This window comes from Schistocerca gregaria, chromosome X (genome assembly GCF_023897955.1).
Source record: "Schistocerca gregaria isolate iqSchGreg1 chromosome X, iqSchGreg1.2, whole genome shotgun sequence".
Taxonomy (NCBI): Eukaryota; Metazoa; Arthropoda; class Insecta; order Orthoptera; family Acrididae; genus Schistocerca; species Schistocerca gregaria.
The window spans coordinates 720,444,344-720,466,498 of NC_064931.1; the positions used below are offsets into that span (position 1 = coordinate 720,444,344).

General features: G+C 41.6%; 1 long non-coding RNA gene across 1 annotated transcript in view; it reads left to right on the top strand.

Annotated features, from left to right (window-relative positions):
• Positions 1 to 2,704: 2,704 nt before the first annotated feature.
• The window catches only part of LOC126299220 (uncharacterized), a 126,463-nt gene continuing 107,012 nt past the window's right edge, over positions 2,705 to 22,155 (top strand). The window contains exon 1 of the long non-coding RNA XR_007552746.1: positions 2,705 to 2,851. This is a non-coding gene — a long non-coding RNA (uncharacterized LOC126299220). The remainder of the gene's footprint in view (positions 2,852 to 22,155) is intronic.

Here is a 22,155-nt window from a genome sequence, read left to right on the forward strand (position 1 = left end):
TTGAGACAGATAGTGTAGACTGGGACCAAGTCGGGACAGTATGGAAGATTATCGATGGCAGTGAACCCAAAGCATTGGATGGTTGCACATGTCGCAGAGCGCGTGAGTGCTCTGAAATGGTCATACTGAAAGAGTGGGTGATGTGTGGACGAAAGCATCGATGCCGCCCGGAGTGGTCGAGCGGTTCTAGGCGCTACAGTCCGGAACTGCGTGACTGTTTACGGTCGCAGGTTTGAATCCTGCCTCGGGCATGGATGTGTGTGATGCCCTTAGGTTAGTTAGGTTTAAGTAGTTCTAAGTTCTAGGGGATTGATGACCTCAGAAGTTAGTCCCCTAGTGCTCAGAGCCATTTCAACCATTTGAAAGCATCGAATTCGAAAATCGATTACAGCGCGCTGCTCCTCACGCAACAACATAGTTACGTGACACGTCGCCATATTATGCGCTACAACTCATAGCCTTCTAGTGGCAGAGGGCTGCAAATATGTAAACAGGAAGATTAAATTATAGAAAGTAACGTTTGTTTTATCTGAAAAGCTTTAGGAGTGTTCACATAAAAAAATTGGAGACATTACTTTTTTGCATGCCCTCGTAAATAAGAAACGAATGAAAAAGAGAATAAGTGAATTGTTGGTGCAGCAAACAGCTCTGGGTGGTGACAATTCCTTCGTTTACAACCTGCGGTACTTCATATTTAGTTCGAGGAGTTTTTATGTAACCACTGTGTAGAAATAAAGAACAGGATATTAAATACCACTCGGAGAGGATATAACGTGGAAGAAAGAGGGAAGGTTAGCGTTCCACCTCCAGTTGACATCGAGGTCGTTAGAGATAGATTAACAGTTCAAAAGACGTAGGGCGAGTATGGAAAATAGCTAAGGCAATGGCAAAAGAAAGATTTCCTCTAATCCACTAACGTGAATCAGAAAATCATGCTACATTTAAATCAGTATGGCCGACCAGGGATTTGAATTCTGTTCCTTCCAAATGGAGGTCTCGTGTGTTTACGACTTTGCCACTGTTCCATGAAATGGATATGGGAGGCTCTGTGGTACTCATCTGAAATAATTTGGCGGAGCTGTGGAGAATCGTAAGGCAGCTGCCGGACAGGGATTGGAACGGTAGTGACGGTGATGTGTGTGGAAAGCACGCGTTGGCGCCGGCGCTGAGGCGCTGACGTGGACGCGCCAACAGCTGATCCGGGCCACCCCCCCTCAGCCCCCTCTCCCCACCTAATGATAACCGTGGCCGCCGAGCTGAGCTGAAACTGCGCGAGCTCAACTGCGATTTGGAAAATTACTTATAATGAGGACAAAAGTCGTTTGGGGTCTGGGCTCGGGAGATTATACTCATTAGCCGCGCCACTGTCCGAGCTGCAAACATTGGGCTGCGCGTCTGCTCGCCGCCTAGCCGTAGCTGCTGCCATATGCCACGGAAGTTCTTTCTCTACGGGAATGTATCTTAGCAGTTTTAATATCATTTGCTTTGCGGAGGACTGCCAGGCTTTTGACTGTTTCGCGACTAATGTTACTGTAACGGATAATACCATACCATGGACAAATAAGTGAAGGAAATGCGCAAATTCATATAGATCGAATTTTCAATAAGTGTTATGATGACCCTACTCAAACTTGTGATTTCGTTTAAAAGCGTTTATTTACCATAACACACAGTAGAGCGTTTTTTTTCTATAAACGATAGAAATATCATGCTTTTAATACTTCGTACATCTGTTGTTTTTTTTTTAAAAATAATCATTTTGGATGGTAATGAGCGAGTATTAACTCATCTGGTATTTCAAATACGGAGATTTTTGGCGTAGTCGTTAGAAATAACGGTCAAATTGACAGAATAAGCGCAACCTATTTCTCAGACCCACAGTAAGAACAGGAATGAATATTATTTGAAACTAAAAGATGATGCAAGGAAGTCTTACCTTGTTTGCAATTGCAGAATTCATTTTACTTCTAGTATGCAGTCCAACATTTGTAATGCATCGTGTTTGTCACTTATTTACTGCATCACAAATTTCAGACCGAAACAGACTTCACTCTTTCGCAATGTACCCCAAGAAACAGAAACATACTCTCATTGCCATTTGTATTTCATTCGATTCGTACTGTCATTACATTCTACAGCTGACAACGTCTATTTACCGATCACGCCAACGTTTTCTCGACATGCTGCACAGGTGGAAACTTGTTCTTTTTGTGCCGTAACAACAACGACCGAGCGGCCGTTAAGTGGAAAGTGGGGCTCGGCGTGAGGCAGGAATTCCGGGAGCGGCCCATTTTACTTGCCGGAGGTCATGTCGCGGGCAAGGAGCACGCGACGGCCGCTGTTTAATTTTGCACGTGTGCAGGCCAGCGGACTGGCACCTGTTGCGGGCCCCCAGCGCGCGGGGATCATGTTTTCAGGACGCTCTCTACACCACAAATTGCTGCCTATAATATCAGCCAAAAGGTACGGCATCGAGTTATTATCATTATTATTATAGTTAGTTAAAGGTTTTTGATGCCCAGTACTGCGTTCATGTTGTTCGAGTTACTTTGATCGTGATTGCACTGCCCCCCACTTTTATAAGTAATAACCGTAAGAAGATTAGACTATTACATGCATAATGGTAAAGGGGTAAAATTATGTTTTTGAAACTAAAAAAGAGAGAAAAGGCGCGTTATTTTTGTTCGGGAAGGTTTTAGCCCGAGTGTCAGTAGTGCAGGACGCAGTGCAAAGGCTCGACGTGCTCCCGCCTGGCTGTGCTTTGGCGCGGCGGCGCGTCGGTTCGACGCCCGGATGCACCATGCGGGGCTGCATATCTTCTTCTCCGGGGCTCCTTATCGACACTGGTTGTGTAAGTCTGGTAGCTGCAGTCTCTGCCTTCTGCACATTATGTGAGCTCTGTACATCACTCAACTATGCGCAGAAATGAGTATGTTCTCGTATAGCTAACTGGCGTCAGTGTTATAGTGACAACCTCTTCGCGGTTATTCCGTGGCGTATATAGCCTGTTAAATGAAAATAGTGCTCCTTGAAGATCTTTCGAACTGTTGAAAAAGGGGTGGGAGTAGCTTATTGCTTCTTTAGTATCTCCCGTAGGGGCGACGCAGATTCGTTACGTAGTAGTTTTCTTATTTATTTGTCTGTAAGAAGAAAGAATGTTTTACGTTTTGGACCCTCCTGGATAAGTTTATCTAACACTGTTGTTCGTACAGGTCTCGATATATACTGAAGGAGATAGCCTAGCAGCACTTCGTTCTTATTATGGAAGCGAAGTTGTTTACTGATTCGTTTGTGGCGTTTTAGAGTTGCTACCTGGGTGCAGATTGTTAAGAGAAACAATAGATACGTTTTCATGTAACATTTCTGACGTTCTTACCGGTGAGCTATTCTATTCTTTATCCGAACTGCACCGAAAAAACGAAGAAAAATGTTTAAATATTTTTCAGTTGAAGAAGCAGCCTACGCATAGCTTCGTACAGGCATCTACATTTATTTATTGAACCTATGTGAAATGTCCAGGAAATTTTGTTCTGGCTTTTACTTGTAAGATTAGCATTCAATTTTTTTACACAGAAATGAGACTATTTTAGAATTTGTTGCAGCATACGAAAAATTTTTAATGAATTATTTTGCTGGTATTCGCCGCAAAATCTTAGCAAACTTCAAACAAATTTAGGATTTGCTTTTAAGATAGCTGTTAAATTACCTGGATAAAAAGGATATGTACGAGCACAGGTAAATACTTCTGCCTCGATATCTAGACTGAATTATGACATTCGGTATTTGTCAATCCCTTTTTAAGTCTTCCTGATGAGTTTATTTATTGTAATAATATAGTTACGGCTTTCGTAACAACACGAACTTCAACTGAGTCTATTAGTTTCTTTGTATACAACATGGCATGTAAACATGAGTGTTCTGTTAACATGCTACTCGAATATTTGTAACGTTTATGTTCCGTCGCTTTATGGTGAAACTATCGTCTATTTTTAACAGGTGCTTTGGTCAATCGTACTTTCGAAAAGATACCTGATCTTTGCATTTATTATGGCTGGAAGTCTTACTTTTTTCAGACATACTCTTATGATGTAGTAACTCTTTTGTTTTCGTTATTATTGGCATTTGGCCATCGCCGTAGAGCCATCCATCGTAATAACTTATTCTTTAATTGATATTTACCGACCAATAACGTTAATTTAGGATCTAATAGAGATAATATGGGTAGATTTAGTGAGTAACCTTTTTTCTCTGACTACTCTTCTTATAGTACGAACGTCACTATGTCTTGTATCGCTAAACTAAAAATGGCTATAGATTTTGTAACCTTGTTTACTGTCAGATAATCTAGAAATTTGAAACATTACTTGTTGTCACTTTCGTCGTCTTCTGATCAAACTAACACAGTTTTTTTCATTGTTTCCAAATCTTACTCAATATTTGTCTGGTAAATTTAGTATCAAAATAGATTTTGAAGTCATCATTTTACTATAAATTTTTATAATGCACTAACTTATAAAATACGAAGTTTAAATAAATATTTACGTAGATGCTAAAGACAGATGAATATTTCTTCAAGTAGTGAGCCGGAGAAAATTACATTGAAAGAAGATTCAAATGAAAAACGCCTTGTTTTAAAGACATTGAAGGATTAAAGCCTGGAAAATATTCATACTTCAGCAGAATAGAAAAAGTGTTAGTAATAAAACAGACATTTCTCGATGATAAGGTGGTTAGCAGTGTATAGGATCTGTTATTTTGAGAATTCTGTTTTGGAAAATATCGTCAAATGTGGTACCCTTATTTACGTCTTTGAGTCAATGATTCTATCCTTAAATATTGAACAAATATTAGGATCAGCCGCTTTAAATGATCTCAGGTATTCGTACATACTACAGTTGTGCTCGAGTAGCGAAATTACTTTCAGGTGAATGTAAATTACATCCACCTCAGTTTTTTTTGAAGGTGTGTCAAGATACACACAAAAATAGTTTGAATATCACTACATTCAGTGTTATAAGTAAAACTTTATTTTTAGTTTAAAATCCCGAAATAGCCACAGAATTTATGGATTCGCTTTAAGCTCGTACCTGTACGTAAAATGATTTCTTCGGACTGGTTTCTGAAACATTTGTTATTAATTAGGCCTTCGGAGAAAATCGAGATTCCCTCAAATGTATATCAGTTTTTTCATTCTTAAATTTTACTATAAATTCCTGGAGAGAACCGCCAGTTGGAAACTATTTGGAAGTTAGAAAGGAAATATAACTCTTAAACACGTTCTGCAGCAATTTCAATGTTCTACAAGTATTATGAAATCCATGTGGAGTTCATCGTTCTGGTATCATTGTAGAAAATGAACTACAATTTCAGTAGGTTATGATGAAATGAATTGAAAACTAAAATTATTATAAAAGAGCCGTTACACGAATATGCACCCTCATATTATTGTGTAGCAATATGTAGATATATAGAGAGTTGAAGAGTTGAACTACGTGTGAACAAGTTATTAATGCCTTACGAAATGATGTGATTGTGTTCTGGTATGTGGGTAAGTGAATAGAAAAGCTTGCATGTTTCTCCTTGTCACAGCAACTTTAAATTTACTCAGCGGATTTAGAAATTGTAATTTATTTCCATTATTTAACCCGTTTTATTCTTTTGTTGTGACTGGGAGCCAACAAGCTTACGTAACCGCCTTGCCACCGTCCCCGCACTAATTATCAGGTTCCACACCTCGTCGCCAGATGGCTCCTTCGGAGTTTTCCTGACCTACCTCATGGCGTTCCTGCTGCAAAGATCAATGATCTGCAAGGGAGCTGCTCCACTATGAGAACAGAATGAAAAATCATATTACTAAATCGAAAAGATTCTCATTTTGAATTTTTATGATTACTTTTCACTGCCTGTTTCAAACGTTGAATGTAAACGCACCTGTCAGGAAATTTTATGATTCTAATTCGATACAGGATATTCTTTTTGTAATTTTTCACATTATTCGTTGTGTTAATCGTCGTGCCTATAAGTGAACCGAGGGATTTTCGGACAGTGGTTGACTAAGATGTTGTATCAGTCATGTAAGCACTCATCAAAAAGTTTCACAGCAGCCTGAACGTTGTGTTGTTATTACCATGTTATTATTGCCGTTATTATCATTATTATTACCATTTGAATCTGAGATTGTTGAGACTAGTTAATTAGGTAAACAAACTTTTCAATAAAAAGGGTAACTGGCTGATGTTTCTTGGAGATAAAATTTTAATTTAGACCACACACACACACACACACACACACACACAACTCTCATCAGCATCGAGAACAAGATGAAACTAACTTCATAATTTTTTTCATTCAAATTAAGGAATATGTTGGTATAGTTCAATCGAACGTTAGAGAAGCAATGTCAAGTACGGAGTTGTACACGTCATACATGCGGTGTAGCAAATATTTGTTGCGTGTCTTTTCGAACGCCGCAGAAAACAAATATACGTTTATTAACCAAGAGCACAGCAATAGATCTCACATTTTTTTTTTGAACGTGCCATAAGTAGCCTCGTCTGTGTTCAGAATTTGCATAAAGATTGCGGAGTTGAGCAATATTCAGTTTTGGGCAGTTTCAACAAATAAATATGTAATACTGACCGTATAATACGAAATATTTCCACGTTATTTGTGATTTTGCTTTCATATTACATATTCAAGCGAAAATATGGCTTCTTACTGACCATTTACAAGGTTGTTTCTGCGAAGATGTGAATTAGTAATTCCTACCACCACCTTTTGCATACAACACAAATAGATATTTTTCTATAAATTGTCAAGGATAAAATTTTTCAGTTTGTTTTCAAATGTAACGTTGCTATCTGTCATTATACATCATTTTTTTAGGGATCAAAAATTTTGTTATTATTATTGTGCACACATTTTTTGGTAATTCAAACTTAATGAGGAATTAAAGTAATTTTTTTGTTGGTATTGTAATTATGTACATCATTGTCCCTTTTGAACTGTAGTTGTTCATTTACAACAAACTTCATGATGGAATACGTATACTATGAAGCACAAGTCAGAATACCCAACTCCTCAAACAGATGTCTACAAAATGTCTACGAATGAATAGCACATAATATTCTTACAGCACACTTTTGAGCGACAAAAACTATCGTTCTTAAACCTGAGTTAGCCCAGAATATTATTCCATACGTTACTGAATAAAAATAAACAAAATATGTTAACTTAATCGTCTGTCTCTCCCGTGCATTTAGAATGATTCGATGTATAAATGTGCGGCATTGAGTTGTTTCCGGAGTTAAAAAATTCGTTTTTTCCAGTTTAAATTCTCATAAATATGGGTACGTCAGGATTTTGCAGTTGCCGCCCTGGTTATTATTTCCTCATCACATATTACTGTTATCGTATGTGTAGTACCTCTAGATGTGCAGAAATGAATACGTTGGGTCTTTTTGTAGCTGAAAATGAGACCATTTTCAGAAAAGCACTCCATAATACTGTTGTAACGTTTCCATTGACACCACTGGAATCTAAGAAGAACCATTTAAACTTTTCGTTATACGCCCCAGCAAAGCAATTGTCTGTTGTGACCGAATTTCATTTCGGACTCGTTCGTTGCAACACGTTGCTAGTCATTTCTCTATGAGGGCTGCGCGCGTTTATTACGGAACACTCGGTGCCCGTAGAGGTTTAGCGTCAGCAGTTTATCGTGGCCGTGACGCAACGTGCATCAAATCGGTTTACGCGCCGTGACTAATTTAATACAGCCGTCAATCAGAAATATGTTACATGCATTGCTTCACAGCGGCGCGCGCATGCGTGTGGTAATTGGCCGACCGCTGGAAGCACCGCGTCGCACGCCTTGCTGCACATCTAATATTAATTTTCTCATTGAGCGCACGATATGTAAACCGCTACCGAACGGAAATTGTAGCCGCCTTCCAGCATGCTCGGCGTTCCCGAGCAGCATTAGCATATTTTGTCATGGCGCGCCGCTCCAGCGTGCCTTCTTGTAGAAGCAGGCATAAATTGATAATTTGAACGCAGTCAGGGGAACACTAAAAGTGTCGTGTACGGGACTGTACTTGTAAGAAGATGTCGTATACAATATAAGACTTCTGGTAGCTAGTACTACGTCAGAGGCTGAAACGAGCTTATGCATTTGCGCTAGTATAGTACATACTTACGCTATTACACCACTGATTTTCCAAGTGCTTTTTCTTTATTTCATTTCCGTTGTGGTATACTAACAGGTGAAAGTAATTCTTAACACATATTCAGTCCAAAAATAATCTGTGCGCAATATTATACAGGCGACCTGTTATTTTAGATTGATTCACCAACACCCCACAAGCTACGTTCCGGTTTGTGACGTTAAGTTCACATTACCATGAATCTGCTGGAAACTGCAACAAGCGAAGTCAACTTTAGATATAGCATAATTTAATATCGCATATTTTATGTCACAAACTTTTCATGCGTTGCACTGATCTGGTAATTTAGTAAAACTCCCTGGCGCTTTCAAGCTGAGCTACGTTACAGAAAGAGAATAGAAATTTTATTGGGTGGGAAGTATGCCCTGCTAATGTAGTAGTGTGCTAAAATCTATTTCATTAACTTTTATTTTCAAAAGATCAAATGAACAATTGACTCTGGACACATTTCTGGCCTCTGGCAGCACCACACATGTTTCGGGGAAATTACAACAACATGAAAAGTGTTATGTATGTTTATTACAAAAAACTGAAAACTGACATATGATTTCCGTTATAATAATTTATAAATATGCAAATAATTTCTAATTAAAACGTGTATTTTTGTAGTGTTAATTTTCTTTTTATGGTGTTATCAAAAGGTCCGTCAGACTAAATATCTTTCAGTTTTGAGAATACTGTTCAGTATCTAGTAATTTTGAAAACTGAAGATGAGCTCGCTCCTTCCAGTTTCCAACAGATTCCTGGCAATGTGATGTTCACTATTCAGTTATCTTTTAAGCTTTGCCTAAAATAACGGCTCTAGAACCACACACAGATGAAAAATACAATCTGTAGTTCTGTTTGGAATACTCTAGGACTTCCATTGTACGCTCCTTTTCTTTTTTTTCTTTTCTTTTTTTTTTTTTTTAAAAAAAAGGCTAGGAGGCAGTCTGAGGCAATCTGATGAATACTCGCCAAACGCCAAGAAGATAGTAGCGAAATCAGACTGCGTTCAGAATAATGAGAGTAAACTGTCGAAGTATTCGTAACAAAGTTCCCGAATTTACTGCCTTCCAAGAAAGTTCTCGCTCTCAAGTTATTCTCGGGACCAAGAGCTGGCTCTGAGCACTATGGGACTTAACTTCTGAGTTCATCAGTTCTCTAGAACTTGGAACTACTTAAACCTAACTAACTTAAGGACATCACACACATCTATGCTCAAGGAAGGATTCGAACATGCGATCGTAGCGGTCGCGCGGTTCCACACTGTAGCGCCTAGAACAGCTCGGCCACTCTGGCAGGCGAAACAAACTCACTCACTATTCAGCTGCATAGATGCCCAGTCTTAACTCCACAGTCTATTCAGGGCATCAACTGGCGTGTGGGAAACACGGATAAATCGGCAGTTGGACATCATGTACAGGGACTAGGGAACCACCAAATTCGATTCTCTGATACTACAGATTTTTCATCACTATGCTAGGATACGCAGAGAGCCATTAAATTAAAAATAACATTAAAACTACTTTAGATCAAAAGAAAAAAGGCTGAACTCAGGAAATTTGTGGGTTTCAGTGCTAAACAAAGAAAACAGCGCCAAATGTTTTGCAGCACAATCTCAAACCAGACGTCGAAGCGGCTCTGTAGTATTTGCCAGCGCTCGGGTAACGTCACCAACCGGCCATTACTGTTAGGTATAAATAATTCGGCTTGGTGAGCTTGTTTAAATACCAAAATCAACTAACGAGATCTGTACAGCCTCTGACGATGTCTCCAGTATTAGGAGGCGGAACGTTAGGAACAGAAAGATGCCACTGGCAAGGGGTTCCTAAATTTTTCCTCTGATGGAACATTTTGAGAATTCTGGTACTTCTAGGCACGCAGTCCGGAACCGTGCGACTGCTACTGTCGCAGGTTCGAATCCTGCCTCGGGCATGGACGTGTGTGATGTCCTTAGGTTAGTTAGGTTTAAGTAGTTCTAAGTTCTAGGGGACTGATGACCACAGCAGTTGAGTCCCATAGTGCTCAGAGCCATTTGAACCATTTGAACCAATTCTGGTACTTTACTGGAACACGATAATAAAAATTTAAAACAAAGAAAACTAATTTTTTCAGTGATTACTTCAATTTTAAATCATAAGTAGTAACACAGAAATCATAATAAAATAACATAAAAATTAATATCGTCAAAATGTTGAAAAAAGAAAACACCATGTTGTTAATAGTTTTTATTCGCATGCCGTGGAACACCAGTGTACTACGGAACACAGTTTGGGAACCCCACCGTACACCGCAGCATGATGCTCATAAAATACAAGTCATCAAACTACGCAAATACCGGCCGTGGAAACCTACATTGTATGAGTACGGGCTGTCTATGTGTCACTTTCATTGGTTATAAGTAGCTCATTGTCTAGTGGTTAACGTTGCTGCATCTACATCGCAGGATCGCGGGTTCGATTTCGGCCAGGTCGGAAATTTCCTTCGAGTGTTTGTGTTGTCGCTTCATCCCATCGTCACCAAATTATGCGGATGTTGCCGAAGTGGCGTCAAATAAAAAGACTTGCACCAGATGGCCAAACAACCCGGCCATTATGAATGAAATATTCACTCTGCAGCGGCATGTGCGCTTATATGAAACTTCCTAGGAGATTAAAACTGTGTGCCGGACCGAGACTTGAATTCGGGTAGAGCTCTTGCCCGCGAAAGGCATAGGTCCCGAGTTCGAGTCTCGGTCCGGCACACAGATTTAATCTGCCAGGAAGTTTCAACCCGGCCATTAATGCCAAACGATCATTTACCTTGCATTCGTGAATTTAGTGTGGCTGCCGTTTTATGAACTGTCTTTCTGAATTGGAATACGTTTCTTTCAACATAGGACACAGTTCTCGGCTTTCTGTCTGCCTAATAACATACAAGGAAAGGTATGTAACTTCTATATTACGTTGTTTCACGATATCTGTATCAATGACTGCGAATTTCTTTGCAGCGCTTACTGGAGTCAGTGTGATACATCGTGATGCGTTAATATTTCACAGCAGCAGTGTTTTTGAGATAGGGTCATGCAGAATCCAATTTCTTAGTGTCCCCAGTACACCTCAAGATTCCAGTGTTATTTGCTGCTCCAGAATGACACATCGTTGTTTACTGCCCGAGAATGCGTGCGATTACGTATACTACCTGCTCACCTTGTAGCGCTTGGCGAGCTGCAGACGATAAGCTTACTATAAGCAAACAACGTCTGTTCTGGTTTGCCAACGTTCATACACGCCCACCTCCCTCCCCTTGCCTTCCTTTTTTTGAGCTCCCGTCACCTGTGATGGCAAAACAGACGGAGCAAAAACACCGTCATTGGACGCACGTAGCATGGAAAGAGGTCTCCTCGACAGACGAGTTGCGCAACACGCCCATGACATGGTACGAATACAGAGGAAACCACATGGAGCGTAGCATCACAGTTACTGTCCCGACAGGTGCTGCAGGAACTCTGATGGGTGGGGGACCGGATGTTTACACGGACGATGTGGGATCACCAGTACGTCTTCCACTGTCTTTCATCGGCTAACAACACCGCAGTGTAAAGGATTATGTGTGTGTGCCACAACCAGTCACAATGTTTAGAGTTATTAATCTTACGACATTAATTTATTAGTGACGGGCCTCGACTCACCAGTGCCGATACTCAGGCGTCATGGCTTACATATCAGTTAGTTATTTTATCGGTACTATTACTAGATTATCACTAACTGCCATTAGAACCAGAACATATGTCTCTCTACATAAAAACGAAAAGGATTAAGGTGCGTTTCTGGACAAAAAACTTGCAGCCACGTAAATGTTTATAATGTTATTATGCTGGTGACTTACTGAATGTACTTCCACTGGTTTTTGCTGTGGCAGAGAGATTCAAATGGTTCAAATGGCTCTGAGCACTATGGGACTTAACATCTATGATCATCAGTCCCATAGAACTTAGAACCATTTAAACCTAAGTAACCTAAGGACATCACACAACACCCAGTCATCACGGGGCAGAGAAAATCCCTGACCCCGCCGGGAATCGAACCCGGGAGCCCGGGCGCGGGAAGCGAGAACGCTGCCGCACGACCACGAGCTGCGGACTGTGGCAGAGAGTCTGCCATCGTTCTTTATGCACTTTTTGCACTGTTTTCAGCCACTTTACGGAATGCTTTAAAATGAGCACAGTGTGATACCACATAACTTCATGCATTTTTACTCCTTATGGGCGATTAGTACGCTATATTGTAACAAACCATCACAAGATGCCCGCCATATAAACGTAAGTTGCTCTGAAAGCTCAGAGCTATTGTAGACTGGCAGAGATGCTGCCCTTAGTTTCCATTTGCGTCAGGGCCGTTCCTACAATTAGGCTAGTGTAGACGGCAGCCTAGGGCGGCAAAATTCGAGGAGCGGCACAGGGCGGAAAACAGTTTCAAATCAAACAGTGAAATAATTCAGCAAATGAGGAAAAAATGGAAAAGACGAAAAATTAAGACACCGAACTGTTTTCGAAAGCAAACGGAACAATTACTTAATAAGTCTTCACTTACTCTGAGGAAAGGAAACACATTGCCTACCTCGCTTACACTACACTGCCACCTGTGCGGCTAACAAAAGTTGTAGAACCGTCATTCATTTATTTAGTCGTAAGAAGATGGATGCTGAAAGAGGTGAGATTTATTCCTCATACTAGAAGTATTACAATTAAAACAGATACGAAATGACCCCACTGTTATCCAGATGACCTAGCTTAAAGTTCGGCATGTCTCCCATGAGCACAGCATAATTTCTAAATTCAAGGAAAAATTCATTCGCGCCAAAAAATAATTCCAAACATTTATTAGTCAATTTTACTGCAATTGAATGAAATAAGTAAATGATGCCAAATTTGGTTGCACTGTTACATTCAGTTGAGTTCTATTTTTAAATGTTCAGCACCTTCTTCCTATTTCAATTATTTTGGGAAATTTCAAAAAGTGAGGACAAAGATAAGAAATTGAGGACATATGTTGTGTCAATTAGTATGAAAGGAACTGAGGACAAAGCGTGAAACCTGAGGACATTATCCAGAAAATGAGGACGTCTGGTTACTTTAGTTTGATGATTAAAAGTATAATAGATGATTTGCGTTGTTGTGCCGTCGGATGCTGGTGGTGGTGGAGGGGGAATCGGAGAGACCGGTGGTGTTAAGAAAGAGGGGGCGTTATTTTTCAGTTCTCGCCAAGGGAAGCAAAACACCCAGCAACGGCCTTGATTTGCCTGACATCTGGTAAGGAGTCAGCCACTGCCCTATCATATGCGTCCGTTTGTTCGCTTAGAGCATCCCACAAGCGGCCTTTACCTTTCGTAAGACAACACACCACCTCAGCACAATGCATATTGTTTCTGACATGGAACTCTTGCAAAAGCGAAATTAGTTTTATTGGCCAAACAGTCAGTGAAGTCAACTAATATAAATTCCTAGGACTTAGGCTAGATGAGGAGTTTTCTTATAAGTATAGCGTTCAAGATTGTGTGCAGAAAATTGTTGCTGCTGTATTTAGTATAAGAATGATCTCCACCGTCTCTGCCACTGAAACGCAAAGACCCGTTCACTCAACTTTCTCTCACCCTACTATCTCCTACGTCTTCGTATGTTGGTGTAGCTCTGTGCACTCAGCAATAATATTCTTAGCCAAGATCTGCAGTGTCAATTCGCGAAAGTGAGGCACTAGAAGGGGTGGAGAAAACGAAATGAAATTTCATTGGTTGAAACGGTATGTGATGCTATTGCAGTGACTCCTTTTGTGTCCTCGTCGCCACTGTTATGTCTTGTACCACAGGAGTCAAGTGAGAGGATGCTGTTTGGTGGCCAGTATCCTCTCTCTACAACACACTGCACCCACGTATTAACAGGGTTCTTGCCCGCCGTCGTGGCCGTGCGGTTCTAGAAGCTTCAGTCTGGACCACTACGGTCGTAGTTTCGAATCCTGCCTCGGGCATGGATGTGTGTGATGTCCTTAGGTTAGTTGGGTTTAAGTAGTTCTAAGTTCTAGGGGACTGATGACCACAGATTTTAAGTCCCATAGTGCTCAGAACCATTTGAACCATTTGAACAGTTCTTTATTTACTTGACCATAAAGTTACTTATCTTTAAGAGAGTCCATGTATTGTAGTAATAGCCCACGTAAGTCTCACTGCTGCTGAAGTACAAGTCGCGCTGTAAACACTACTCCGCTCGCTATACACTCTCGTAGCATGTGATGTGAACTGACGGACGCCAAATAGAATAGTGCGTCAGTGGCTGAGCTAGTGACTGTGCGAATCTGGTCTGCGGCGGCGATCTAAATACTTTCCCTCGAGAGGGCGTTGGCGGTTTGTTGCTTGCGAGTCTGTCTTTGGCCTCTCTTCTGATAGGCGCGCTTGATCCAGCGCCTAGTGTCGATCTCCTTGCTACATCTTTGCCGACCGGTGTGCTGGCGACATCTTACGACAGCACAACTCCAATACTGAGTCATATTTGCAAAAAACTTGTCAGTATGAGTCCACTTATAAGTACGACGTTGCACCCATTCTGATCTCGAGGCATGCAATGATTTGGCTGCTAAAGGCGTCGCAAAGTCGTTCTATCCTCTCCTGTGGAAAGCTGGCCCACAACAGCTGAAACCGGTCTTTGATTTCCTGGATACTGTCTCTGTGACGGGGGGTCCGAGCTGGTGCCACACGTGTTCTGTCGGAGAGAGGTCTAGGAGTTTGCTAGCCTCGGGAGTACATCAACATCGCACATACAGTTCATTTGCCATATATGGACGAGCATTGTCCTGTTGAAAAATGGAACCACGACGCTATCGTGTGAGAGGTAACACACGAGAACAAAGGATGTCTGTGACTTATTATTGTGGCGTCAGACTTCCCTCAGACACTGCCAGGTGTGACCTAAGGCCACACCTGACGGCTCCGCACACCACCGACGCCAGGATTAACACCACTACGCCTCTTCAAAATACTGAAAGAAGGAGACCTCTCCCCAGGTTTCCACCATACTTTCCGACGATCGTCAGAACCGCGATACATTGTTGAACACAATGCGACGCCATTCATCAGCAGTCTATGCTTCCCGTTCTTGGCACCACTCCAGACGTAGCCGTTTGTGTTGTGGTGATAATGGCAGCCTGAGCATAGTCCGATAATTCCAAAGTCCGGCTCGTGTTCGGTGCACGTTAAGAGCATCTTCCCATACCGTGGTCAGATATGATTGACCGGAACATTGAAGTCGAGTATGCCTGTCCTCATGTCACTATACAGTCCAACATCACACCAACGTTAAATCAAAACGCCCTGCAAATCTGGATATTGTAAGATTCGACCAGCCGGCCAAATGGAGACCGACAATGACGCTCTTTCAAACTCTGTCAGGTGCTAATAAGACTGTCTAGTGTGCGGCGTCTCCATATCCTTCGCAGTGATCACTCAACATCTAAGTGTTCACGCCCCTTATAGGCCCATCCAGCAGGCCTGTTAGAAACACTAAATACGCAAAATAGAAATTCACTCTAGTGGCCACTCAATCTATCACAGAGAATTACAACTATAATCATTTACGTACCAAAGATGTGTACGTACAAGAAGCTACACTGACACCCGATGATGTCTTCTGGGTTATATATATATATATATATATATATATATATATATATATATATATGTGTGTGTGTGTGTGTAAGACGTAAAAAAACTACATGTACAACATTTTAGAATGTTTAGAAAAGATAGAAATGTACACTTTCTTTATGTGGAAAAAATGTCACAGGTGTACTATTTTCTAGCCAGGGGTGCACGAAGGTTTTCGCGCTAGTGATGTTGAGAGACTGTATTCAAATCGCTGTGTGGTGTATTTTCTAGATTTAATACTGAAGATGCCGTCGGCTTACACTGACGCACTGTTGCCACTTGCGTGCTCGTGATTGTCTACCACGCTCAATCCAACAAACAAGTGCGCCACGAGTAATGGCTGCAGCTTCAGCGAAACGGGCAAGTAGCTCTTCTGGAGTGTCTATCGGTAACTCGTACACCAAAAGCTGCACTCCCCCCCCCCCCCCCCCCCCGTCCTCCACACATACACACACACACACACACACACACACACACACACACACACACACACACAAAAGCAAATCCATAGGAATGAGGTCGGGAGAACGTGATGGTCACAGTATTGGCTCATTACTTCCAATTTAACAACTGGGGAAAACATTGTCTAGATGTTCTCTTACATCAACGGCGAAGTATGTAGGGCGCCCGATATGTTGGAAACATAATCAATGACTACAAGTTGGACATTCTCCAAGTACCTCACAGAGAAACATACGGTAATTTCCGCCACCGAGCTTGTTAAGCAAAAGATACCGCCCAGTTAGATGGTTCAAATGGCTCTGAGCACTATGGGACTCAACTGCTGTGGTCATTAGTCCCCTAGAACTTAGAACTACTTAAACCTAACTAACCTAAGGACATCACACACATCCATGCCCGAGGCAGGATTCGAACCTGCGACCGTAGCAGTCGCACGGTTCCGGACTGCGCGCCTAGAACCGCGAGACCACCGCGGCCGGCCCCAGTTAGATGCTAGTGAGCAACACCAGTCCACACATTTACGTAAAATCTGTGTTGCCTTAGGACTTTATAACTACGAGTCACAGCTGTGGTAGCTGCTGAATATTTCTGCTCCTGCGAAGGCTGCCTCGCCAGTAAACGAAACACACATATGAAAGTCAGGTATGCTTACAATTTGGTGTGGATACCATTGGCAGAATTTGACGCCCAGAGGAAATTCATCAGCTGTTACGTCTTATACTTTCTGATACTTGAATCGCTGCATGCCCGTCTTGTGTAGGGAGTTCCATTCATGGCATTCAAGAACATGGAAACATGATAAACAAAAAACACGACACATTACCATGCTTAATATAGTGTAGGAAACTCCTTGGTGTTCAAAACAGTTTTTAATCCTCTCGCAATGGGTAAATACAGGTCCTGCATGGTTTTCAAGAGAAACTCCTACTATTCTTCCAGAAAAAAAGTCAAGATCAGGTAGCGATGATGGTGGTGGATAGCGATCACACAACCTTGTCTCCAAAGTTGACCACAAAGGCTCAGTAATATGAGACTGTCGTGGCCAGGTGAAATACCACAATTCATCCTCCTAGTCAAAAAATCAGTCCTGTACGATGTGTGTTGTGTCTACAAAAAAATGGCTCTGAGCACTATGGGATTCAACTTCTGAGGTCATCAGTCCCCTAGAACTTAAAACTACTTAAACCTAACCAACCTAAGTACATCACACACATCCATGCCCGAGGCAGGATTGGAACCTGCGACCGTAGCGGTCGCGCGGTTCCAAACTGTAGCACCTAGAACCGCTCGACCACCAAGACCGGCTGTTGTGTCTACATGTACATCTACATAGATACTCTGCAAAATCAAACGTAAGTGCCTGGCAGAGGCTTCATCGAACCGCCTTCACAATGAGCCTCTATTATTCCAAACTCGAACAGCGTGCGGAAAAAAGAGCACCTATATCTTTCCGTGTGACCTCTGGTTTGTCTTATGTTATTATGACGATCGTTTCTCCCTGTTTAGGTCGGTGTCAACAAAATATTTTCGCATTCGGAGGAGAAAGTTGGTGATTGAAATTTCGTGAGACGATTCTGCTGCAACGGAAAACGCCTTTGTTTTTATTGATGTTCACCCCAAATCTTGTATCATGTCAGTAACACTCTCTCCCCTATTTCGGGAACTTTCTCGATGTACTCCGTTAATCCTACCTGGTAAGGACACCAGACGGCGCAGCAGTACTCGAAAACAGGACGGACAAGCCTAGCGTAGGCAGTCTCTTTAGTAGATATGTTATATTTTCTAAGTGTTTTGCCAATTAAACGCAGTCTTTGGTTTCCCTTTCCCACAACATTTTCTATGTGGTCTTTCGAATTTAAGTTGTTCGTAATTGTAATTCATAGGTATTTAATTGAATTTATGGTCTTTAGATTTGACTGGTTTATAGTGTAACCGAAGTTTAACGGATTTCCTTTAGCATTCATGTGAATGACCTCACACTTTTCATTATTTAGCGTCAATTGCCAATTTTTGCACCATACAGATATCTTTTCTAAATTGTTTTGCGATTAGTTTTGATCTTCTGATGACTTTACTAGACGATTAACGACAGCATCATCTGCACACAACCTAAGACGGCTGCTCAGATTGTCTCCTAAGTCGTGTATGAAGATAAGGAACAGCAGAGGGCCTATAACAGATGGTTCAAATGGCTCTGAGCACTATGGGACGTAACTTCTGAGGTCATCAGTCCCTTAGAACTACCTAAACATAACCAATCTAATGACATCACACACATCCATGCCCGAGGCAGGATTCGAACCTGCGACCGTAGCGGTCGCACGGTTCCAGACTGTAGCGCCTAGAACCGCTCGGCCACCCCGGCCGGCGGCCTATAACACTACCTTGCGGAACGCCTGAAATCGTTTCTATTTTACTCGATGGCTTTCCCTCAATTACTACGGATTGCCCCTGTCGTCTTTGGACACATCACCATTGGAGAACAAACATTATATCTCGGTATGGACCTGATCAGCCAAAAGAGTGACATGACCCTTGGCAGTAATGCAACCTTTCAGGTAACCATGCGATATACCACAATATGGCTCCTCAAATCATCACAGAACCACCGCCATGTTTCATTCTTGGGATGTATTTCGGCTAGACGTTGAAAACAGTATGAAACAAGGCTCGTCCGAGCAAACGACTTTCTTGCATTGCCACATAATGCAGGTTTCATGGCTTAGCCAACACGCTTATCTGTTGAAAGTAACTGCATCAGTTGTGTGTGGTTTTGGAATTACAGCTCGCAACGCAGTTAACAGCTTATGAAGCTCCCTTATTGTTGTTTCGGTGCTGAAAGTGTTCGCGAGTGCGATATTTAGTTCTGCAGTGCCTTTTACTGCTGTCCTCTTACTTTTCATCATCACCATTCTCCTCTATGTCCGTCTGCTATGATCACTTCATACACACTTTCGTCCGACTTGTGATTTAGCGGATGATGTTTTCCCCTGTATGCTGTATAAACCTTCAATACAGAGCCTCTTGAAACACCAAATACTTGTACTTCCTTGGTTACGGGAGCACCAACCATACGAGCACCAACAATTTGCCCACGTTCGAATACACTTAGCACTCGCCACTACGCAGAACGCCTGTTGGGGTGGCCAAGCGGTTCTAGGCGGTACAGTCTGGAACCACGCGACCGCTACGGTCGCAGGTTCGAATCCTGCCTCGGGCATGGATGTGTGTGATATCCTTAGGTTAGTTAGGTTTAAGTAGTTCTAAGTTCTAGGGGACTGATGACCTCAGCAGTTAAGTCCCATAGTGCTCAGAGCCATTTGAACCACTACGCAGAACACTGTACTGACCTGACTGACACTTGCAACGTTTTGACGACATTGCACAGACACCGTTCGACGTCAAATACAACAGTGCAACCTGCACGCTTGGATGGCATCTGCACGCATTTCTAGCAGGGTTTTCATATTCTTGTCCTACCCTTGAATTTAGTTCCTTGGCTATAGATCGTTTGTTTGTGATGGTTTTGAACTTAGTTTGCTGTGACAAAGCTTCCTCCAACTGAACAGTTGGTATACTGCTAGGCCTGCTAGTTTCCCGTCGGTCTGGTGTACATTTATCAAGTTTTTTAAATACGACATGATTTGGTAATCTTTGGACTGGAAACTGTAGCGCACATATCCGCCTTACTGCTCGACTGTTGCGTCGTGCCTCCCCACAAATGAGATGCACGTCAGACCATCTGTTATAGTGTAATCAGCCGCAAAGAGCCTGTAAACCCAGGTTTCGTCATTTTATCCCATTTTAATGTGATTCAGTTCATGTCGTTAACATATATGGCAGGACGTCAAGCTCAAACTTGTCCATAAATTATGAAAAATATTCCCTTCCCACGAAATGCCAGATGTAAAATCATCATCTTGTACAAAGATCAGCAAATAATACTGGAAGCACGTCATATTTAATAAAATAGGTTACTTTGGTATATAAAAGATGAATACATGTCCTTGAGTCGTAATCATATCGAGGGACGTAATGAAGTAATGAAAACTTAGCCTTCCTAGCAGCAAGATGTAATTGTGTTGCAAATCTGACTCCAGTCTCAGTGTTTTGTATGAGAAGCAGCAGACAATGACGACTTAACGAAAGTCCAGCGTTGAACCCTTCAAGGACCGCTAGCGAGGAGATGGTGCACCTATGACATTTGTGTCACATAACAAATGAGTTTCGCTTTATCTCCTCTAACGCCGCGCGGGGTAGCCGCGCGGTCTCAGGCGCCTTGTCACGGTCCGCGAGCTTTCCCTCTTCGGAGGTTCGAGTCTTCCCTCGGGCATGAGTGTGTGTGTCGGCCTTAGCATAAGTTAGTGTAAGTTAGATTAAGCAGTGTGTAAGCTTAGGGACCGATGATCTAAGGAATTTGGTCCCATAAATTTTCAAATTTATCTCCTCTAACAGGTCTAGAAATATGTATACTTAGTTTTTTTTTTACACTCTGAATAATCATGCTGTTTTTTTTGTTGATAATATTGACTCATTTAGAAGACCCCGAGACATTCATTCAATAAACATTATGTAGAAAAAACGATTTACATTTGGATGAAACTTCCTTAAGCATTGCACAGAAACATGTACGCTATTCAGAAAGTTTAATTTTCAACAGCTTCCAGCAGAACTAAGAAAAAGTGGTAATAAACTCTAGGACTTACAATGCAAGCTGATAGGTTCCATTTCGGTATACACGTTCTATTCTGTACAAGAATTTCTGAACTTTTGTCAATAATGAGTTACGTTTTCGATGTCGTTAAGTATTTAGTTTATAAATTTTCTAATCATAATTACGAAAATTATGTACTGACTCGTACCATGACCAAGGTCTAACGGAATGCAATAAATGACTAGATAAACGCACCAGAACTGTGTCAAAATGCATGAAGGAATACAGTTCTGACATAAGAATGACTTTGGCTCCCCTCACTTCTCTTCCGAGCCACTAAGGAACAATTACACAGTACAAAGATACCAAATATACATAGACATTCCACACACGGGTAAGATGATGAAACGTGTGAATAAGAAGCCTATCCAGATAATATGACTGAACTACGTCTAAGCATCTCTCAGCGATCCTTGCCTTTTTGCACTGAATCTTGACAGATGACACATGTGATACCGTCGGGACTCGCATTTAGTATGCAATCTGGCATATAGAAAGATTAATAACAAAAGCGGTAGCAACAAATGTAATTGCTAGAAGGGAAAATTTCTAGTCATTGAATTCAATTGGTTACTTAATAACCATCGTTAACATTTGTTTGTGAAGAGGGACATAACAGATGTAATTATGTAGGTAGTTCGATTTATACTCTAGGCTGAAGCAGTAATGGATGAGAGGAAACAGATGAGAGACGGAGAGGTAAATGAATGTGATGACACGGTGGAACTCAAGTATATAGTAAGAGTAAAGTTAAATTACGCCTTAACGTTTCTACAACGAAAAGGACATCGACAGGAATCATAAGCAATGACTTGACTATAAAGGAACCCCATCTTAAGCGATTCAGGGAAATCACGGAAAATCTAAATGTATACGACCGGACTTGGGTTTGAGCCCTACTCCTCTCAAATGCGAGCCTAGTGCCTTTACCACTACTGCAACTCGCTCGGCTTCTAGTAATGAAGAGATGAAAAAACTAAGATTAGGTAAGTGACTGAAAAAGGAAAACGAGAGGGTCTGGAAGAAGAAAAGAACGCTTGCCTTATTGTTGGGCAAGACAAATAGCCATTATGTTAATTTCCTGAGAGAGACATTAATAGAACA